The sequence below is a fragment of the Euprymna scolopes genome, chromosome 4, assembly GCF_053919585.1.
Source record: "Euprymna scolopes isolate OS-2025 chromosome 4, ASM5391958v1, whole genome shotgun sequence".
Classification (NCBI taxonomy): domain Eukaryota; kingdom Metazoa; phylum Mollusca; class Cephalopoda; order Sepiida; family Sepiolidae; genus Euprymna; species Euprymna scolopes.
In genome coordinates, this window is record NC_136485.1 from 105,538,745 (window position 1) to 105,559,005 (window position 20,261).

Sequence of the window (20,261 nt, forward strand, 5' to 3'; positions counted from 1 at the left end):
TATTCGATGCAAAAATAATGTTTCTTTAATGTGAAAGAGGACCCTTACGTAGTTTGATCAAAACCGTTTATCCCTTATTAGCATTTCAATGTCCAATTTCTATTATTATCAAGATTTAAGCAAATAAATTATTTCATTTCTATGAATATTTGGCATGAACACAGACCCCAGCGATATTCCTGTTGCTGCTTTGACCAAAATAGAATATACTTACCATAGCCCCCGCTCCTGCGTGGCGCATATAAGTACTAAGTTATAATCAGTTTTAACTGACAAACTTCTGGATGATGATGGTTCAATCCTCACTGCAGGTGATATTACAATACAATTACGAATTACTGAAGTCATGGCTTACGGAACAAGCTAAGCTCGTTGATTAAATAACGAGTTCTGTTAGAAATTCCGTACAGATTTTTGATTTCGACAGAAATATTTTTCAGTTCGACAAGATGCACATAAAGGAGGTCAGAGGTTACATCGGATGAAATATTGTGAGAATAACATGCAAGATGAAGTCTAAAATGTCTAAATAATGCACTTATCTAAGAATACGTAGTAATGTAGTGTTTCCAAAAATTATTTGTGGTTACGGAATCCTATCTCCCAGTTATGAACAAGCAGACACAAAAAAACAAAACTACAATTATCTACATTATATTTCTATATTTGTCTGTCTGTCTGCCCATCCTACATTTTTCATAAACTATTAGACCGATTTGGCTGAAATTTTACAAGAGCCTTTATTATAAAGTGCAACGAACTCAGTATTATGGTATCCGTTCAGGTCACAATTAGGGATTTATAGCGATTTGTGTCTAATACAAAATGAACACAAATTTAAGCATATTTAACTATCAATTTGCCTTAAAGCAACCATGTTAAATTAACCTTTGCTGTTTTTAAGGCGTCAAAATGTCTAATATATAGATATGCCTCCCCTGGTTGCATATTTTTGCCAGGCTAGAAGGATGGTATCCTGATGAATGAACATATATCTCCTTCTTTCTCAAAGGAGGATGGAATGCCTGAGAGAATGGTATAACAAAAAAGAAACATATACTACACTACGTCCATTTTATAAAGGAAAAAGTAATCCCTAGGAGAATAGTTTTATAACAACAGAATAGGCACTACACCTATAAGTAATGCCTGGGAGTACAACATCATCTATACTAAACTTTCCCCTCCTCTAAAAAATAGATAATGCTTGAGAGGATGGTATCATGACGAATACATATATACTACACTCACCAATAAAGAGGAAATAATGAATGGGATTATAGGCTCATGACAACAGAACATATACTATCCACTCCCCCCATGAGGAAGCAATGTCTGGAATGATGATATGACGAATATATACTACATTCATACGAAATGTTGTCTCTTTGGAAATACATTCACGAGGGATTTAAACTTTCAATTTCCAGAAGAGTGTAACTTTCACAAATGAATTTTACCAAATACTTCATTTACTACGTCATGGGCTCTTTCTGTCTTTATTTCTTGTGTTAGAAAAATGCCACATTGCGTTTGGTGTGTACCAAGAAAACTACCAAGTAAAGACTGCAAACAAAACTAATCCTGTTATCTTTTAAAACACCTGTGTCAGAATAAACCGACGATAGTGGAAAGGATAGATGTATGTGTTGAGGTTTCTTTTTTACTCTGTTGGCAAATGAGATCATTGCATAATTGAATTTGTTTTCTGCCTTGTCGCAATACGTTGGTTATCGTAGGAAACATTGTAATTCTTATTGAATTATATTTGTAATGCGATTACATTCACGTCTATAAACTTGTGATCTGCTTTTGTTTTTTATGCGTTTTCATGCTTTCGATATGATGCTTTCTGAAATAACGTGAAAGGCGGTAGTTTAACAACGAATTAAAGACCAAATTAGAAACCATGTATACTGCATGAAAGGGGGGAGTAATGTAAAGAAAACTCGCTTGATCTTTTTCATCATTAGTTCCGAGACGAAGCCATTTGAAATTTAAATGGTGTCAAGCAATCATTCAAGTTTCTCCTGACTCGTCCATTTAGGAACTCCCAGTTGAACCTTTCGATGACCGAATGCATACATGTATATTTACCACATTTTTAGGAGATTAGACACATAGTTAGGCATGGTTTTGTGAAGCTAACCTACTAGCTCTAGCCTTCAAAATGCTTGAACCGTCTCGTCGGTATTCCTCGGTTTGGGTGTCTCAGGTGATTAGCCATAAATTAGGACTTTCACAAAGGAATGTAAAGTCCGGGAGTATTACCTCCTGAGACTGAACAGAACAATAGTTCAGCAAAACAGCATCAAAACGACTGCTGGATGGATGTCAAGTACGTGCCCTTGGCTGTAAAGATAACATCTACTCGAGTTGTTTCTGATGTGCGCCATTTCTATAGATGTATTACGATTCTCCGCTAAAGAAAGATGTTTTGTTTCAGCAAAGCATCTTTCTTTTGTCATATTTCAGATCCTGTTCTCTCTGTCAAAAGGTGAAGGGAGTGATCTCCATTTCGGAAATATGTTCTTCGTTAAATGAGCTCTTTAGCCCTTTACATGAAATAAGAGATGGTACGAAATGAAGTAATAGTAGTGGCGCCGATAATAAATAGTAATTAAAATTGTAAGTACAGTTTAGTGTGCCACGTTTACATGTGCTACTTCTAACTAAAGCGATGCATTTTGCGGTTCCGGTTGTCATACAGGATGATCATCCCCGACATCGTCACGTTTTCTCTGCCAAAACACCCGATTTTCATTGAGAGCCGCATAAACTATAATTACTCAAACGAGAGAGGGATTTTTATCGAGATCAGAGTTCGTGTTCTCCTTTAACTGAAACAATACGCCTTTAGCTGTGATACAAGATGATCCTTTGCGTTATTTTCTTTCTGTGATTTCAGTCTTCGGGAATAACGTGAAAGTTTTTTTTATATTTTGCCTTTTGTTATAGTTTTAAAGTTATAACTCTATAAATATTATAACAAAGTATGAGCTATTAAACTGTTCAAATTGAATTCCTATGTTTTGTTCATTCATAGTCATTGCAAAGTCAAGAACATTTGGGGTTTATGGTATATCAAACCTCGTTTAGTCACTCTATACCAAAACCGTAGAAAAGTTTCGCATATGATTGAATAATAAATAACACAGTTTGTAAATGATAGTTTCTATTTAACTCCAAGGTAAAGTCATCACTCCGGGTCAGAGTGAACCTGGAAGTAGTGGAAACTAAAGGTCATGCCACAGTTTTCACAGATCCCAAAGCGGAAGCTCATCACTCGATGCAGTTTTGTATCAACTCTCGCCATATCTGCAAACGTCTTCGTCTCTCATGAGTCTTTGTAATGCACGTGATTAATTAGAAAATTTTAAATGGTGAATTTATTGAGAAAGTCGACTAAACATGTTTCAAAAGCATTTTAATATAACCTTTCTCCACTCATATTCTTTTAACTACGGGCACCTTCGATTTGATTTATCGAATCAACATAAGGCTAAATAAATCTTGGTGTATGTACAACTATTATCTTTTACTATTAAGAGTTTTTTAATGGCTAGTAATACCGTGTAACATTTTTATAAGGGAGTCCCCACTTATCAAGGCTTGATAGCCACTTGGGGATAAGGTTCAATGAGTGTAAGGTGATAGTGTAGTAATTGATAATGGTATAAGTTGAGTAAAATTTGGATTATTTCAGAAGATGTCTCAACAAGAACTTGTTTATATTTTATTTTTATATTATATTTATTTTTATATTATATTTATTTTTTATATTATACACTTGCAGGCTACCATATTGTAATTGGCTGGGAAGCAGGCCGGCAGTTCTAGAAAAGAAGCTTTGTTTATGGAATCTGCGTTTGGATTTGGCCACAGATATAGAGTGGGGGGAATCGTTGATAGTGATTGCAGCTAGTCCAATGTTTTTAATTTAATTTCAGATTTAAAAACTACATGCAACATAAGACCTGTTTCAATGTAAGAAAACTACTATGATACTCAATCTGATCTTTATTTCTCTAGATAAGACACCGTTTTTATGTTATATAAATAATATTTTTATTATTATTATTATTATTATTATTATTATTATTATTATTAGTTATAAATGAAAAACAGAATTGCTAGTTCAAAGATTTGTCTTCTTAACCCTCTTGCGTTGAGTGTCATCCTCCTTTTTTATATTTTAGCCATGGTTCCATTTTTATTTAAAATGTTTGTCAATCACTGAAATACCCCGATGGAATCTCTCGCCGTGTTCATCACTCACACCACTAAGATTCTCCGCAAAATTCTCGAAAATGACAATTTTGAAAAAAAAAATGTAATTCGGAGCTTTTTGGAAACTTCGTCACTGGTCTGAGGGAGAAATTTATTTTATAAAGATTCATTCTTCTTCCATAAGAGAATTTGGGACGCTAAAACAATGATACAATTAAACATTACAAAAACATTAATAACAAAAACGAAACTACTATTCAGTCTTGACGAAGAATACCTAGGAAAAGTAACTTCTGATTTATTACAAAAATGCTCTAAAAAAACTCTTCTATAAGAAAAAATGATTTGCTTTTGAACTACTTAATTTAATTTTTTTTTTACAAGGTGGTCACCACTTATCAAGGCCCGGACGCCACTCTATTGTAAGTACAGTAATTTACTGTGGAGCTTTAATAAAGTGTCTACTTAAGGGGGCGATTCATCAGGAATTTGTTTACGTTGGACTTGAAGACATCCAGGTTGTAGTCAGGTGGGAAGCAGGCAGACGGAAAAGAATTCCACATGCGTGCAGTTCTAATAAAGAAGCTTTGTTCATTGAATCTACGTTTTGATTTAGGCATAGATAAAAAGTGGGGAAAGTTTTTCACAGTGGATTCAGCTAGACTGGTGTTTTTCGTAAAAGATTGGCGAGGGGGGCCAGAGATTGGAGTTCAGACGAGCACCTGCCATGGAAATAATGATCAAACAAAGATAGGCTTGCAACGTCTCTTCTGTGGGAGAGAGTTTGCAGGGAAGAGAAAAGGGCATCCCCCACTGAGCCACGAAGTCTATTTTGTACTATGTCAAGGCAGGATAGGCTGTTTTTAGCAGCTCCTGTCCAGATATGGCAGCAGTATTCCATCCTTGGAGGTACTTGGCTTTTATATAGATAGAGAATCGCATCAGTAGTGAGATATCTTCTGGAGCGGTAGAAGGCTCCCACCATCTTTCCACCGACCTTGGCAACATACTTGATGTACGTCTTCCATTTCAGATCAGGAGTAAAGGGCAAGCCCAGAAGCTTGTCAAAACATGGGGCTTCTCCTAGACGAGAGCCATCCATTTCAATTGATGCCAGATGGGGATCAGAGCGTTGATGATGTAAAGATAGGAGCTTGGTTTTAGATGCATTAAAGGTAACCACCCACGTCTTCCCCCACTGAACCACTTGTTCGAGATCAAAGGAGAGAGAATGGGAGAGAGCTTTGTCATTTACAGCCTTTGATATGTTGCCGTAGATGGTCGTGTCATCAGCATAGATGTCAACGAATGATTTAAGTATGTGTTTTTGGAGGTCATTGATGTAGATCAGGAAGAGAGCTGGGCTCAGGATGGACCCTTGAGAGACTTCAGCATTAATACTGCAGCCCTCTGATTTTTGTCCATCAACCACTACTCTTATACGCCTATCAAAGAGAAATGATTTAATGATAGAGAGAATATTTCCAGTCATACCGTAGCTTGAAATCTTGTGTAGTAGGCCTTTATGCCATACCTTATCGAAGTCCTTTGATATGTCATGAGCAATTGCCATAGAAAGGAAGACTTTGTCAAGAGATTCACTAATCGTATGAGATATAACCGTTAGCACATCTGCGATAGATCTTGCAGAACGGAAACCATATTGCGTGTCACTAAGAAGGTCATTTCTGCTGAGGTGGTTGACTATTTCTTTATTTAATATGGATTCCAGCAACTTACTCATGAAACACAGGAGACTTATTGGTTTGTACTGAGAGGGAGATGACTTATCACCTGAGTTCTTAAATGCGGGGCATACTGACGAGGTTTCCCAGGGTGTTGGAAAGCACTTCTCCTTAAGGCAACGCTTAAACAGTTTCGTAAGTATGGGAGCAAGTTCTGGTTGAAGCTGTTTTAACACTATAATTGGGATGCCGTCAGAGCCAGTTGCTTTACTGGAATCTAGGTTCTTGATTAGCTTGGCGACCTCATGCACAGATATTTGTATGTTACCTAACGTGTTCTGTGTTATAAGAGGAAATATGGGGAGTTGATGGCCTTCGTCGCATAGGGTAGAATTAGCTGCAAAGTTATTGGCAAATAGTTTGGCCTTGTCTGAAGCTGACGAGATGACCTCTGGTCCGTTGATAATGGTTGGGATAGAACGCATACTTCTGTTCAGGATACTATTTGTTATTTGCCAAAATTTGTGGGAACCAAGCCGCTGATCAGCTACTTTGGATTTAACAGACTGGGCATATAGCTCTCTTGCATTTTTTATTACTCTTTTACAGTGGTTGCTGGCGTTCCTCAAAGCAGATTTTGTCCCAGTGCATCTATTACGTTGGTAGCTATGGAAAAAGTGATTTCTGTGCGATGGCAGCAGCACATTCTGGGGAGAACCATGGCTGGCTGGTAGGTTTTTGTTGGATTTTTTAGATGGTATGAATTGGTCTATGCCTACAATTAACCATTCGGTCAAGTCTGATACTATAGAGGACACATCTTTTTTAAACATGGAATGCAGAGGTAGATCAGATATAAATGTACGGAAGCTATCCCAGCCGCCCATGGAGTATCGGTATACAGTACGGTGGAGGGGTACGTCTGGGGCTTATTACATTTCATTTTTATCTTAACTGATACGATGGAGTAGTCGGAGGATCATAGAGGAGGAAGAACGGAACATGAATATAGCTCAGGGGAAGTTAAGAGAAAAAGGTCTAGAAGGCTTGCATATTGACCTGGAGTATCGGGCACACGGGTGGGCTCGCGAACAATCTGAGTGCGGTCATAAGCAATGGCAAAATCATGACAGAAACTCCCCTCATCGTCCGTCTTATTTGAGTGGGTAAGCCATTCCACGTTATGGACGTTGAAGTCACCACAGATGTGGATGTTAGCCGAGGGATGTGCAAACAGGATGTGGTCAATTTTCTCAGATCTGCTCTTAAAGATAGTAACTCCGCTGTTGTGGGGCCGATAGAGGGCAAATATAAATGCAGTGGTGTAAGCAAGTGCAACCCGGAAGCACATATAAGGTAAATTAGGATATTCTCTAGAGATATCCCTGCCACATGGGAAGCAATCTTTGATGTAGGCACATATTCCTTGCCCATGACGATCATGGGGGTCAGATTTAAATGTTAAGTTAGAGTATCCGTTAATTATGAACTCATCTAGGGAAGTGGTCGGCCCTATTCCAGTTTCGCTTAGAAAGAATATTCCGGTGTCGTCTTCTGTAATTGGGTTTCAACCTCTGGAAGGTTGGAACGTAGACCCCTGATGTTGGAGAAGGAGACATGGTAGTAGGGGTCTACGTTAGAAGATGGGGTTCTAGGTTTATTCGAGTTTTTTTCTGGAGATATTTCATGTTGAGGATTTGGGATTTGTGGAACAGGTCGGCATACTTGGTTAGAGCAGTACAGAGAGGGAAAGTAAGAGAGAAAAAGAGAGGCATTTTTTTGTAGCACATGAAAAGGTAAGGCCGTAATAATTACCTACTAGTATGGCATCGAGAGGCCCCACCAGAGACTACTGCATGGTCCAGAATCCATTCACCAAATGGCAATACAGCAGTCCCAGTACTTTGCGCCTGCTGATAGGACAGCCTCCTTAGTGGTTAATCCAAGGTTCGGGTCCCTGACTATCAGGCGGATTACGTCATCCCAGACGAAACGTTTACCTCCAGTACCCTTACTAGTGACATCGCCACAAGGATAGACATAGAGACAGAAAAATTTTCGACATCTCAGACTACTAATGTAATAAAGTTTTTACATTACAAAAGACATTAGTGACAAAAAATGATAATGCAACGCTAATTGTAGGTGAATTGTCATTTTTATTGAACAAAACCAACTACTTGATTTAATGTAACAAAGTTTTATAACATTAACAAAAGATGTAAAATGTGGCGCTATTGTAACGACGTTTTCTATTTTATATAAAACAATATTGCTCTCTGATACGATTCTTGGGAATTTGTTTAGTTGTTGTTTTGTGCCACAAGAATTCCTTCCGATGCAAATGAAACATTTCTTCTGTTGTAACCAACAGTCTCTTCAAGAGTCTTTTTGCATGCGACCATAAACCCACATAAAATATTAGTGTTAATTACTTTTAAAGTAATTGAATCCTTAATAATGAAATTTTGTTGTCAATTATTTGTAAACGTTTAAAACAAACGTAGCCTTCGATAGCTTATATATGAACCATGTTATCATCAGAATTAACAAAATTTTCTCCGTGGACAATTGTGGCATGCTGATAATTGCCATACTCAATAAGCTGCCAATTCATCTGAAATTATTCTTTCCAGCAAAATCCACGAACAAATTATTAGGAATAATGTTTTCAATAATTCGTTCGTGGATTATGCCAGGAACAAGAATAATTTCGAATAGATGGGTAGATTATGATCGATAAGAAACCTTTGAGAATGGCACCCATCACCAAGCGTAAATATCGGGAGGTGTTATTAATGATTTTGTAATGTTAAATATATAGCGTTGCGTTTAGCATCCCAAATTCTCGTCTGAAAAAAAAATGAATGGACCTATTCATAAAATACAGTTATCTCCTTCATACCAGTGACGAATTATCCAAAAGCGCCTCTAACTCGACAAACACTAGGCCAGAAATGGATTTTTTATGTCATTATGCATGTAAAATTGGCACAAATGTCCTGTACTTTGTCTAGTGTTGCACAGTTTATGACTTTATAATGAGCGTCTCCAATGATGAGGTGTTGCATTTGAGCAAGTTTACGTGCAATACAAATACAAAATTAAAAAAGATGATAGTGTTTCAGTTAAGAATTTATTAATCTTTATTACTGCGCTAAACACTTAAAAATATTCTGCATAGTTTCGTAGTTAATTATATACTCGAATTTGGTCGAAATACTAAATTGATTATTAGGAAAATTGAAACAAATTAAAAAATGTATTATCAAACAAAAATCTGTTTTATTTAATAACATTTGACTGAATATATGAAAGTATATATGCTTGTTTTTTTTTGTTTTTGTTTTTATCATGAGACAAAATGTCCTCTAAAAATCCAAGCTATTAAATTAAGAGAAAAAACTGGAATGAACAAAAAAGCTTTAAGTTTTTTAATCCGCATTAACAATTGAAATAGAAAACAACTGCGTATTCATATCAGTCTGATAAATGTCCATGTCAGCTTAAGAATTAAGTAGAGTAGACTTTTTTCATTGAAATTTCAGTAAAACTACGTGTTTCGCAGTTACGTCACCCAGAAAGGAAGCGATCAATCTAACGTGGTGAATAGGCAAAAAGATGCTTTTCCCAAGACTGCAAGAGACGAGAGAACAATTAGGTTTTGGATGGTTGTTGGTTCCATCCGTGGAGAAGAAAGTTGGATATTTTATGAATATGGATGTATGCTATGCAAACAATTAATTCTCAAAGGGTTTTTAGAAACCAAATCATATTTGTTGATGTTCTTTTATAATTACCGTTTATGAAGGCTGTTATTAAGAAGAAGAAGAAGAAGAAGAAGAAGAAGAAGAAGAAGAAGAAGAAGAAGAAGAAGAAGAAGAAATGGAAACTTCGGTTGTTGCATCCTTACAGACATACGACCAGTTTATTTGGCCGACTAAACTAACGCACCGTGAGGATTAAAGATTATTAATAGCTACACTACAATAACAGATATTTATAGAAATCACCCAAGAAAAAGCATGAAGCTAATTGATGTAAGGAGCTAATCATAATTATCTGACGAGAAAGGGAAGTAATATCAGTTCAAGACAATTCACACTTGGAAGTAACTCAGGCACCAGCGTTCAATCCTGTGGATTATAATAGGACTTTTCAAACTAAGCCGAATGATACAGGAAGGTGTTATAAGACTGGCTGACATAAAAAGCGTTGTGGTTTGTACTACAACCCACATTTTTCGGTTTTCCTTTCGTGTAGGAGAATTTTTAGTCGATCTTATATACAACAAAAAAATTAATAATTATTATTCAAGGATGCGGCTGCTATCGCGTTTAAATTAAAGGATTTGCATGGCTTCCCTTAGCATGAAAAAGACTGAAATTGGCAAATGCTAGAGCGGCCTGGGATTCGATTTTTCCTGCTGCCCTCAAGTAGAATTTGAGAGAGATAAGATGCATTACTTCAAATAAAAATACGAAGAATTTCGTTCGTTCTAATATTACATTACACATATATCGGCAAGTGACATGCAAAATGTTAATTTTAATTTGCCGACACATTTCTATTATTTTACGTAAATTTATTCATAGCTTGAAGTGGTTTAATTTTAAATGTTTTTATGCATTTATCGATAGCTCAAACGGTAGGGAACGCGACGGGAGTGCGAAATGTTTTGGTTTTCGATGCTAGCTGCATCGCATGTTTTTTTTTACTTTTGAAATCATTACTATATATATAAAAAAATAAAAAACACCGTATAAAAACAACACTAGCGAATAAATACTGAGAACTCAAGGAAAGCGGACATTCGCCGGTAGTCGAATGGAAAATAATAAGACAAGCTACCACGTGCAGACATTTAGACGACCCATGTAAATTATGCCTCCATGAAAAATTTGCTATCCTGTACTTTAACTAACCCCAAAATCTATTAAACTGTAGGTGAGAAATAGCAAACAACTGTGTTCACAAAATAAAACTTACTCTTGGATAGCGATACAAAATAGCTTTAAAACTAACAATAACAATAGAAAACAAACAAATAAGTAAATTAAATAAACATGAATATACATAAACGATCACACATATATGTATATATATATATATGTATATATATGTGCATGTATGTGTGTACACATAGGTATATTTATATATATATAAAAAAAAGGAAAACGTCTACCTTAAACCACTAACCTAGTTCTAAAACAGATCCTTTGTTCGATAAAATGCATGCCCATTGGCTGATAGGAAGGGGCGCGGTGGATACTAGAAAGCTGATTGGCTAACTAAAAATCCTCAACATATATAAAAACAAGAATCAACCACAGAATTCGCGCATAAGCAGGACGAATCCTATAGTGGATGAAACGCAGAATATTCAGTGTAGCTTAATCGCCATATATATTTTATAAATTACTAACTAGCTCTACCTACGTATTGAGCACTTTTGAAGTACATACTTAAAGTTTACGCATAAATCTATACTTTCGTATATTAAATTTATGTGAGTAAATGCAGTAGTTATATATATATATATATATATATATATATATATATATATATATTACAATAAAAAATGCGAGCATGAAAAGTAATATGGTTAAGCTTAAAGATGGAAAAATAAAGGACTAGTTTTTAAAACTGAAAAAGAAAAGGACAAGATATTCTAGTAAAAAATATAATAAATTTATAACTTAAAATATTGCATTAAGAGTTTATTTTTAATTCGATTTATAACATTATATAGTCAATTCTTAATGCTGCAATATTTTAAGTTGTAAATTTATTATATCTTTGACTAGAATATCTTTCCTTTTCTTTTCAAGTTTTAACAACTAGTCCTTTACTTTTCCATGTTTAAGCTTAATCCTATTACTTTTCTTGCTCGCATTTTTCTATTGTAATATATATATATATATATATATATATATATATATATATATATATATATATATATATTTATCTAGTATCTATAAAAGGAAAATTGTATGTGCGTGTCTGTCTGCGTACATTTCCCTTCGAAATTACTCTGTCAATTCTTAGTCTACAGACTCGAGATTTGACATGAGGGGTATTGAGATTTGGGGAAATCTTTTTAATCGCTTTTCGGCCTGAAGTTGAGCTGTCATGGAGTCGAAGTTCAACGATTTGACCTTTGAAAACTCTGCCTAATTATTCCGACAGTTTTGGGTCTACACACTTGAAATTTTAAATGTAGGTTCCTTGGACATGGATCAAATTTTAACTTAATTTGAGCCCAAAATAATAAATTATAAGGGGGTCAAATTTGAAGTCAAAGTTTTTAAAAATTTTGACGTCTCAGCCAATTTTTAGTCTAAACATTTGAAATTGTACATAAATTGTATTCAGATCTAGAGCAAGCTTTTTAATCGATTTTGGCCGAGAATTTAGCTACCAAGGGGTAAAATTTCAAAGGATTTGACGTTTGCGGTCTCTAGGAAAGAATTCAGCCAATTTTGGGCATATATATTTTAAATTTTACATAAAGAGTATTCAGATATGCAGCAAACTTTTTAATCAGTTTTGGGGCGAAAATTTTCCTGCCAAGAGATCAAAGTTGACAGAGTTGACCTTTGCAGACTCTACTAAACTCCTCCGCCAATTTTGGGTGAAAACACTTGAAATTTGAGATGCAGGTTACTTGGACATGAGTCAAACATTTTAATATACATATACATATGCCCAGAGTTATGAACAGTAAATATAGCTTGAATAAAGCTGGGCTGAACTGCTAGTGTCTATGCTAATATGTATGTATATATATATATATATATATATATGTATATGCTAGTATATTTATAATATATGCTAGTATATATATGCTAGAAATATATATAATATATTCTAGTATATATATATGCTAGTATATAATAATAGTATATAATATATACTAGTATATAAATAATATATGCTAGTATGTATGTAATATATGCTATTATACATATAATATATACTAGTGTATATGTATAATATACTAGTATATATATATGTATGCTAGTATATATGTCTATATAAATATATGATAGTATATATATAATATATGCTAGTATATATATATATATATATATATATATATATATATATATATATATATATATATATAGTGGTTGGACGACTCCAAAATTTTTCCCGATTCCGTCTTAAATTTCCGATTTAAATTCTTTTAATATTTATTTAGAGTTTTGTTTTTTGTATTTTGTTTTGTTTTTTGCTTCTTTTTTTTTTTCGTAAATTTTCAAATTATTACATAAATCCCCAGGTAATTTTCGGGTATATTTTTCTCAAATGTTTTTCTTGTAATGTATTGCAAATTGAAAGACAACAAAAGTTTTGTTTGATTTTAAACAAAGCAAAAATGTATCAATTCGTCTTTAGTATACAACATGCTCTTGAAAGTTTTCATAAACAGTTGAAAATAGTCGACGATTATTCGGTAAAATGAGAAAACGATGTAAGAAAAAAATATTAACAACGTCCCCACTCATAGTTAGGAACGAATTTTTAAATAATAATGTTACTATTTAGAAAACCATTTTAACATGGAGAAGGTGTTGGGCTCCGTTTACTATTATGTGCCTTCATTCTTTGAATGCTTAAATTTTATTTTAATGGTATAAATTTGGTGGGTTATTAAATTAATTTGCTTTACTGTAAAAAAAAAATAGATAAATAAAAACGAGATGCAAATAATAACTATCGGGGCCCGTGGAAATTCCACAGGGGACTCATTCATATGTAATATATTGATGTTGGTATTCATGGCGTCAATAGAAATGCTCTGATATTGTTGTAACTCTTGTTAAAACTGCAAAAGTATTTATCTAAGTAAGCAAGGACGCCCGGCGTAGTCAAGTCGTTTAGTACGCTTTAATATGATATTTTAATTGTTGCAGATGTCGTATATATTATTATATATTTAATGTTCTATCGATTGTTATATGTTATAAAGTTGCAATTTCAAAAATAAACAAATATATCCATATGACTTTGGTGCATCAGCTCGAATTCATTCAGCTATAATCGGAACCGAAATCAAAATTTATGAAGAAGGCTTAATAAAATTGTTTATTAAAAAAAGTTGATCACTGGAGTTCCATCAGCTATAATCGAAATTGAAATAAAAACTTATGAAGAATTCTTGATAAAATCATTTATAAAAAAAATAAATTCAGGAAAGCTCCTACCCGGAATACTCGTACCCGCAATACTCGTATCCGGAAAACTCGTCCCTTTAAGCAAGGTAGGAAAACTGGTCTCTTCTGGATAAATATCGATTTAAAATACATTGTATGACTGTTCTTGAAAGAGATATTGTTTTGTAAAGATACTATACTCCCCATATTTTTTTTTAATATTTTTACTTGTTTACTGTTATTTTTAAAAAAAAATTCAGTTGATTTTTAAAAGTGTTCATTTTCTACCTAGCTTTGTAATTTTTTAGTGGTTCAACTTATTTTCAAGAATTTATTTAGTTATAAAAAAACAACAATAATGTCGAGTGTTAATTTTGAACAGAAAATGTCCGACGAGAGGATCGCATCTTAGGGGTCTGGATAATCGCTCAAAATAAAAAGTTAAAGAAAATATTGAGATAGATTATAGTTTTTAAACGAGCCCCCACCCCTCCAAAAGAAAATAAATGTGTATATTTTTAGGTGATGTCCAAGATCACTGCTCGGAAAAAACTCAAGCTACCGGAAGTGGATGCAGTTTATTATAGAACGAAACCGAACGGAAGACACGAAAAGCGAAACCATATATTTATTAAAAAATTATTTTACTTTTAAATATTTCGTATGTTATTACAAAACAAACAAACAAAAAAGAAAACACTTCTTGTATTTTCAAATAATAAAACAAATATTTTATTTCGGAAAATTAATTTAGATTTAATACTTTTTGTTTGGTTTGGTTGGTTGTTTTTGTTTTACGGCATATCAACCCTTTTCAGGTTATTTAATGCCGAATCCAAAGATTTTGAAGAAACTTTTTTAATAGAATAGTCGGTTTCTATTGAGCCCATAGTTAGGACCCTAACAGGTACTACCACTCCGGGTCAGAGTGGACCTGGGAGCAATGGTAATTAAAGGGTGGCTCTACATTCCCCAAACCCCGCGAGCTGGGGCCTCACCATCGGATATAGTTTAAGGTCATATGCAGGACCAACACTTTTTGTGTTCATGAACCAACAAAAGGCACTTATAAAGTATGCAGACGGCGGTCATCTTTACTTGGCGCGTTTAACCAAACTGTGGCCCTTTTTGATCAAAAACATGTCAATTGTTAATTTGTTGTTAACCATTCAAAGTTGCTTTAATTTTTAAAAAAAATGTTTCATTTAATTACTTATTTGTTCGAAAAAAAAAGAAGCTCTTTTCCTTTATGAAAATCCAATGTTGTCTTTATTGCAAAATTGTTTTATTAAAATTATATTTTCTTACGCAGACTTTTAAATAAATGTTTTTACAATTATATATTGATACATTTTCATACAATAAATGTTTTTACAATTATATATTGATACATTTTTATACAATAAATGTTTTTACAATTATATATTGATACATTTTCATACAATAAATGTTTTTACAATTATATATTGATACATTTTTATACAATAAATGTTTTTACAATTATATATTGATACATTTTCATACAATAAATGTTTTGGTTTTCAAATATTTTTCTGCTCGGAAAAAAATCTTGTTTGTTACTTATTTGCTGCGTTATTTGACCAAGTACAAATTAGAGTTATCGCCTCCAACAATAGCCGCCGTCTACATACTGCAGAAGTTCCATCGAAATGACTTTTAAACGATACCTTCCCCTCCCCATGGCTTTCGAAATAATAACGTCATTATTTCAGCGCGGTTCTAAAAATACATAAGTACTGTGTTTTCTTTTTTTTATTTGTTTGTTTCGTAATAACACAAGAATTGTTTAAACTAAATTAATTCTTCTAAATAAACTAATTAATTTCTTTGATAACACGTAAGTGTTTTCTTTCTTTTATTTTTGTTTCGTAATAATAACACAAAAAGTGTTAAAACTAAAGTATTTTTTTAAAATAAATATATGGTTTCGTTTTTCTTGTCTTGACTCCGTGATCAAGTTTATTTTTTTTAAAACACGAATTATAAATATATTTTTTAAAGTATTATGGGGATGTGTAGTTGCCTTAAAAAATATCTCCTTTAAGAAGAATCATAAAATGTGTTTTCAATCGGTATTTATTCAATAAGGGACCAGTTTTCCTACCTAATAAAAAGAAACAAGTTTTCCGGGCACAAAAAAAGACGACTTAAGTGCCATCAGCTATAATTTAAACCGAAAGTAAAAAATATATATATGAAGAATTCTTGGTAAAATTATTTATAAGAAAATAAATGACTTGAGTGCCATCAGTTATAATAGAAACCAAAACCAAAACTTATGAAGAATTCTTGGTAAAACTATTTATTATAAGAAATGGGAATCCATAATTAAACAACAGTCATTTGGATGTAATCGTGACACACAAAATAAATAATACACACGCTATCGTATTAATATATAGTATTGTTAAAAGTTATAAAAACCACGCTCCTTTCCTACTACTAACTCTAAGTACGGGTGGCAATATAAAAAATATAGCAATTATATGTGATTTTATGATTTTGCTGATAGGCCTTAGAATTAGTGTTAAAAATTACTTAACTGCTTAAAAAGTTATAATGTACTGAAATGGGATCAGTTTACATTATATTTATATGCACAACTGAACCCCAATTCTAAATTCTAAAATAACGTTTCATTATGCTCACACATAATCGCCTAAAAATGTAGAATCTCATATGTTTTGGGTATTTTAAATGTAAATGAAGGTTTTTTTTAAGCTAACAAACTTCTTAATGTTTACTCTTCCAAAGTTTTGATAAACTTGTGAGATTTTCATCTTTATTTTCACTTGTGCCAAATCTAACAAAATATAAGGAAACATGAAATATTTCAATGGATGTGGTGATCAGACAAAACCAGCACCAGAAAAAATTCAAACATGTTAAATCTTTGATATTAAAGTGCGAAGTCTCAAATAGACACCATCTGGCCATTAATCAAATAGGTGCAAAAAGCTTTTTAAAATATGTGATATTGAATAGGCAAGTGAACTCTAAAATATTTACTTTGCTTACAATAAAAACTAATAAAAACAAATTAAATTAGGTTTGGAGAGTCTGAGGATTTCATAAAACTAATTATTTCAGAAGAAGCCTATAACAACTACCCCAATGTATATCTGACGCCAAGAACTTTAACCCAAAGCATTTAAAACTTGTTAATAATCATATGAACTCCTTCCGATGAAGGCACATAGACATTTTAGCGAATAGATGCTAAACGATTACAAAGCCAATATGCAAGTTATAAATGACCAATAAATAAAATAAATTAAACTTTGTGAATCAAATGTAAATCTGTAAATGAGATTTATAACCCATTATGTCGCCCCTAAAAAAATGGTGCTTGTTTCATTTTTTATTTAAAAATTTTAAAGAATCGGTTTGGAATCGGGTATTAGACTATAATTTTTCCGATTCTGATACCCGAAAAACTTTCGATTTTTCTGATTCCCGATTCCGATTAATCGTCCCAACATTAATATATATATATATAAATCTTATTGAAAATTAATTCAAATTCTCAACAACAACAAAAAATTAAAAACCTGTTAAGAAGGTATACAGAGTTTTTATTTATCCGACAAGGAATACAAATGAACTTGAAAAACCTTATACCGCGGAGTTTCGAAAAATGACATTCTTCTCATCAGGGGAAGAGGTTTGCAAAATATACAATAAATTTTGCGCATTAGTGCATTACAGGAAACTAAAAAGATGAATTGAATCATTATTTCAGAGAAAGGTTTTAACAGTTTGTGAAAGTTTATAAAATGTTATAATGATTACGAAAGCAGAAATAAGGAAAAGGGTTGAAGTATAAAAGGATATGGTTAAAATCTATTGAATAAAAGGTAAAATTTAGGAAGGACAGGTTAAATCTAATAAAGTCCTTAGCTCTGTACTAATAAATACGAAATCCGTATGAAGTAATATTTATTTTATGACGGAGCAAAGCCGCGTGCCCCTAGCAAATATATTAAACACAACAGAACAACGAGAATGTTATTCATGACGTAAGCATGACACGCCAAAGAAAAGTCTATTTAAAACCTAACACGTAACAGTGTAACAGACCAAATGCTTATATTTCAAATACAAGCGTGACACACTGCAAAAAATACTATTTCAAAAATATTCTTTTTATATTGGTCACCGCTTATGAAGGCCACTTGTGGATAAAGATTAATGAGCGTCAGGTAGTCGGTCAGAGACACTATTATAGTCGGTAATGGTAAAACTTAGTGTTTAATTATGTGAGACAACGGCTCAACAAGCATCTATTTACATTAAACTTGAAAACGACTATGTTATAGTCATCTGGAAAGTAGACCCGCCATAATATGGTCCACTGACGGATTATTATCGGAAACTTACTTTGATAATAGGATTTTCGTTTAGTTTTAGGTATCGATAGAAAGTTTTTGCTAGATGAATGTTTGTTGTGAATGTTTTTTAGGAGAGACTATAGATAGAAGCTCAGCCGATCACTTGCAATGAAAATGAATATAATGCAGAGATAGATCCGCTAAAAAACTCATATTCCAAATATATGTAATAGATTAACGAAAACTTTACTTCAGAGTCAAACGTTATACATATAAATCATTTGTTTTAAACATACATGTGACAGAACAAGGAAAATGTTATTTGAAGTTAAGCGTGACAGATCAAATCAATGTAAAACAAGCATAATAAACTAAATAAATGCTATTTCAAACTTAACCGTGACATACAAAATTAAATTCGATTTCATATTAAAACGTGACAGACAAAAAACAGTACTAATTCAATATTTGCTAGTTAATTTTTAGTGTGATTTTTTAGAAATTGCTTTATGTTAGCATTCGTTTGAATCAGACTAGGTAATTATTGAAATCATGTGTAGCTTGGTACGTTATTTGATTGCCAATAACATAGTACAACTCCAACAAATGTAAATTGGCTTGTCCAAAGCAAACTTGGACTTGTCAGCATAAATGCTATTTTAGTCTGATTTTGAAAATCCGAGAAGATAACTTTACATCTTAAATAACTATTCATTACAGGTTTGTAAAGAAGTCGAAAGATTTGTAGTCATGATTGGCCAAAATTATCCGTGGTTTTCTCTGCCTATCTTAAACACTATATCTAGTAATAACGAATGCAAGCATAGATTTATGATGAAGCACGATGAACTATTTTTCTGGTGTAAAATTTTATTAACGGACTTTATGATTGTTATCAAATGTTGACAAGCGATATTAGTTGGATTATTTATATAAATCATGAAATGGTGCTAGTACCTTTAATAGGACAAGCCCCGAATTCGAGCTTGCCTGAAAGTGCTTTCTTCATACTTGAAATGAAGGTTTTAATTGATTGACCATAAAATTATAGAAAATGCGAAATGATATATCGTTGTTAACAAATTAAGTAAAGGTAAAGGCTTCTTTAGTCTTGACAAGCCATGAATGCCCAGCATAGGACTGATGCAAGTGAAATTTGTGTGGCAAGAGATGAGCAATCTTCAACTATCCTCTTCTGAGTGTGTGTGTGTGTGTGTGTGTGTGTGTGTGTGTGTGTGTGTGTGTGTGTGTGTGTGTGTGTGTGTGTTCAGTACGACTAGAAACAAATTCCGAGATGAGCGGAGAGCACATACAGCGCCTAGAGTCTCCAAATGGTCACCTATCTGGTATTAACCAGGCTCAACGTTTCTTAACTTCGGTGATCTGACGAGAACCGGTGTGTCAACACGATTATGCCGTAATCAATTATGTAAAAATGATCTATGAAAGAACACTGTAGGCGACCTATCGAAAACCCGTTCAAGATTTAAAAAAATGTATCACAGAATAGTAAATGCAAAAGGTGTCTCAGTATACATGGCATCTGATGATACAACTTAATTTAGTAACAGAAAGTAAAACCCCGCTTAACGGCGAATGAAGTAACAATCAAAAATCGAAAACAAAACTATGATTCTCCCCATCGTTAAGTCCGTCCAAACTAAGTGATGAACGAGCAGAATTATCATATAGATCACAAACAATTGAAGGCGATTAACTGCAATTGATTATTTGTCATGTGAACTTCTTGAAATTTTTAAGGGAACTTTAGTTTCTCACTTGGTCAGAAGGACAGGCACTCCAAGTAGCATATCCGTTGTAAAGTAACGTGACCG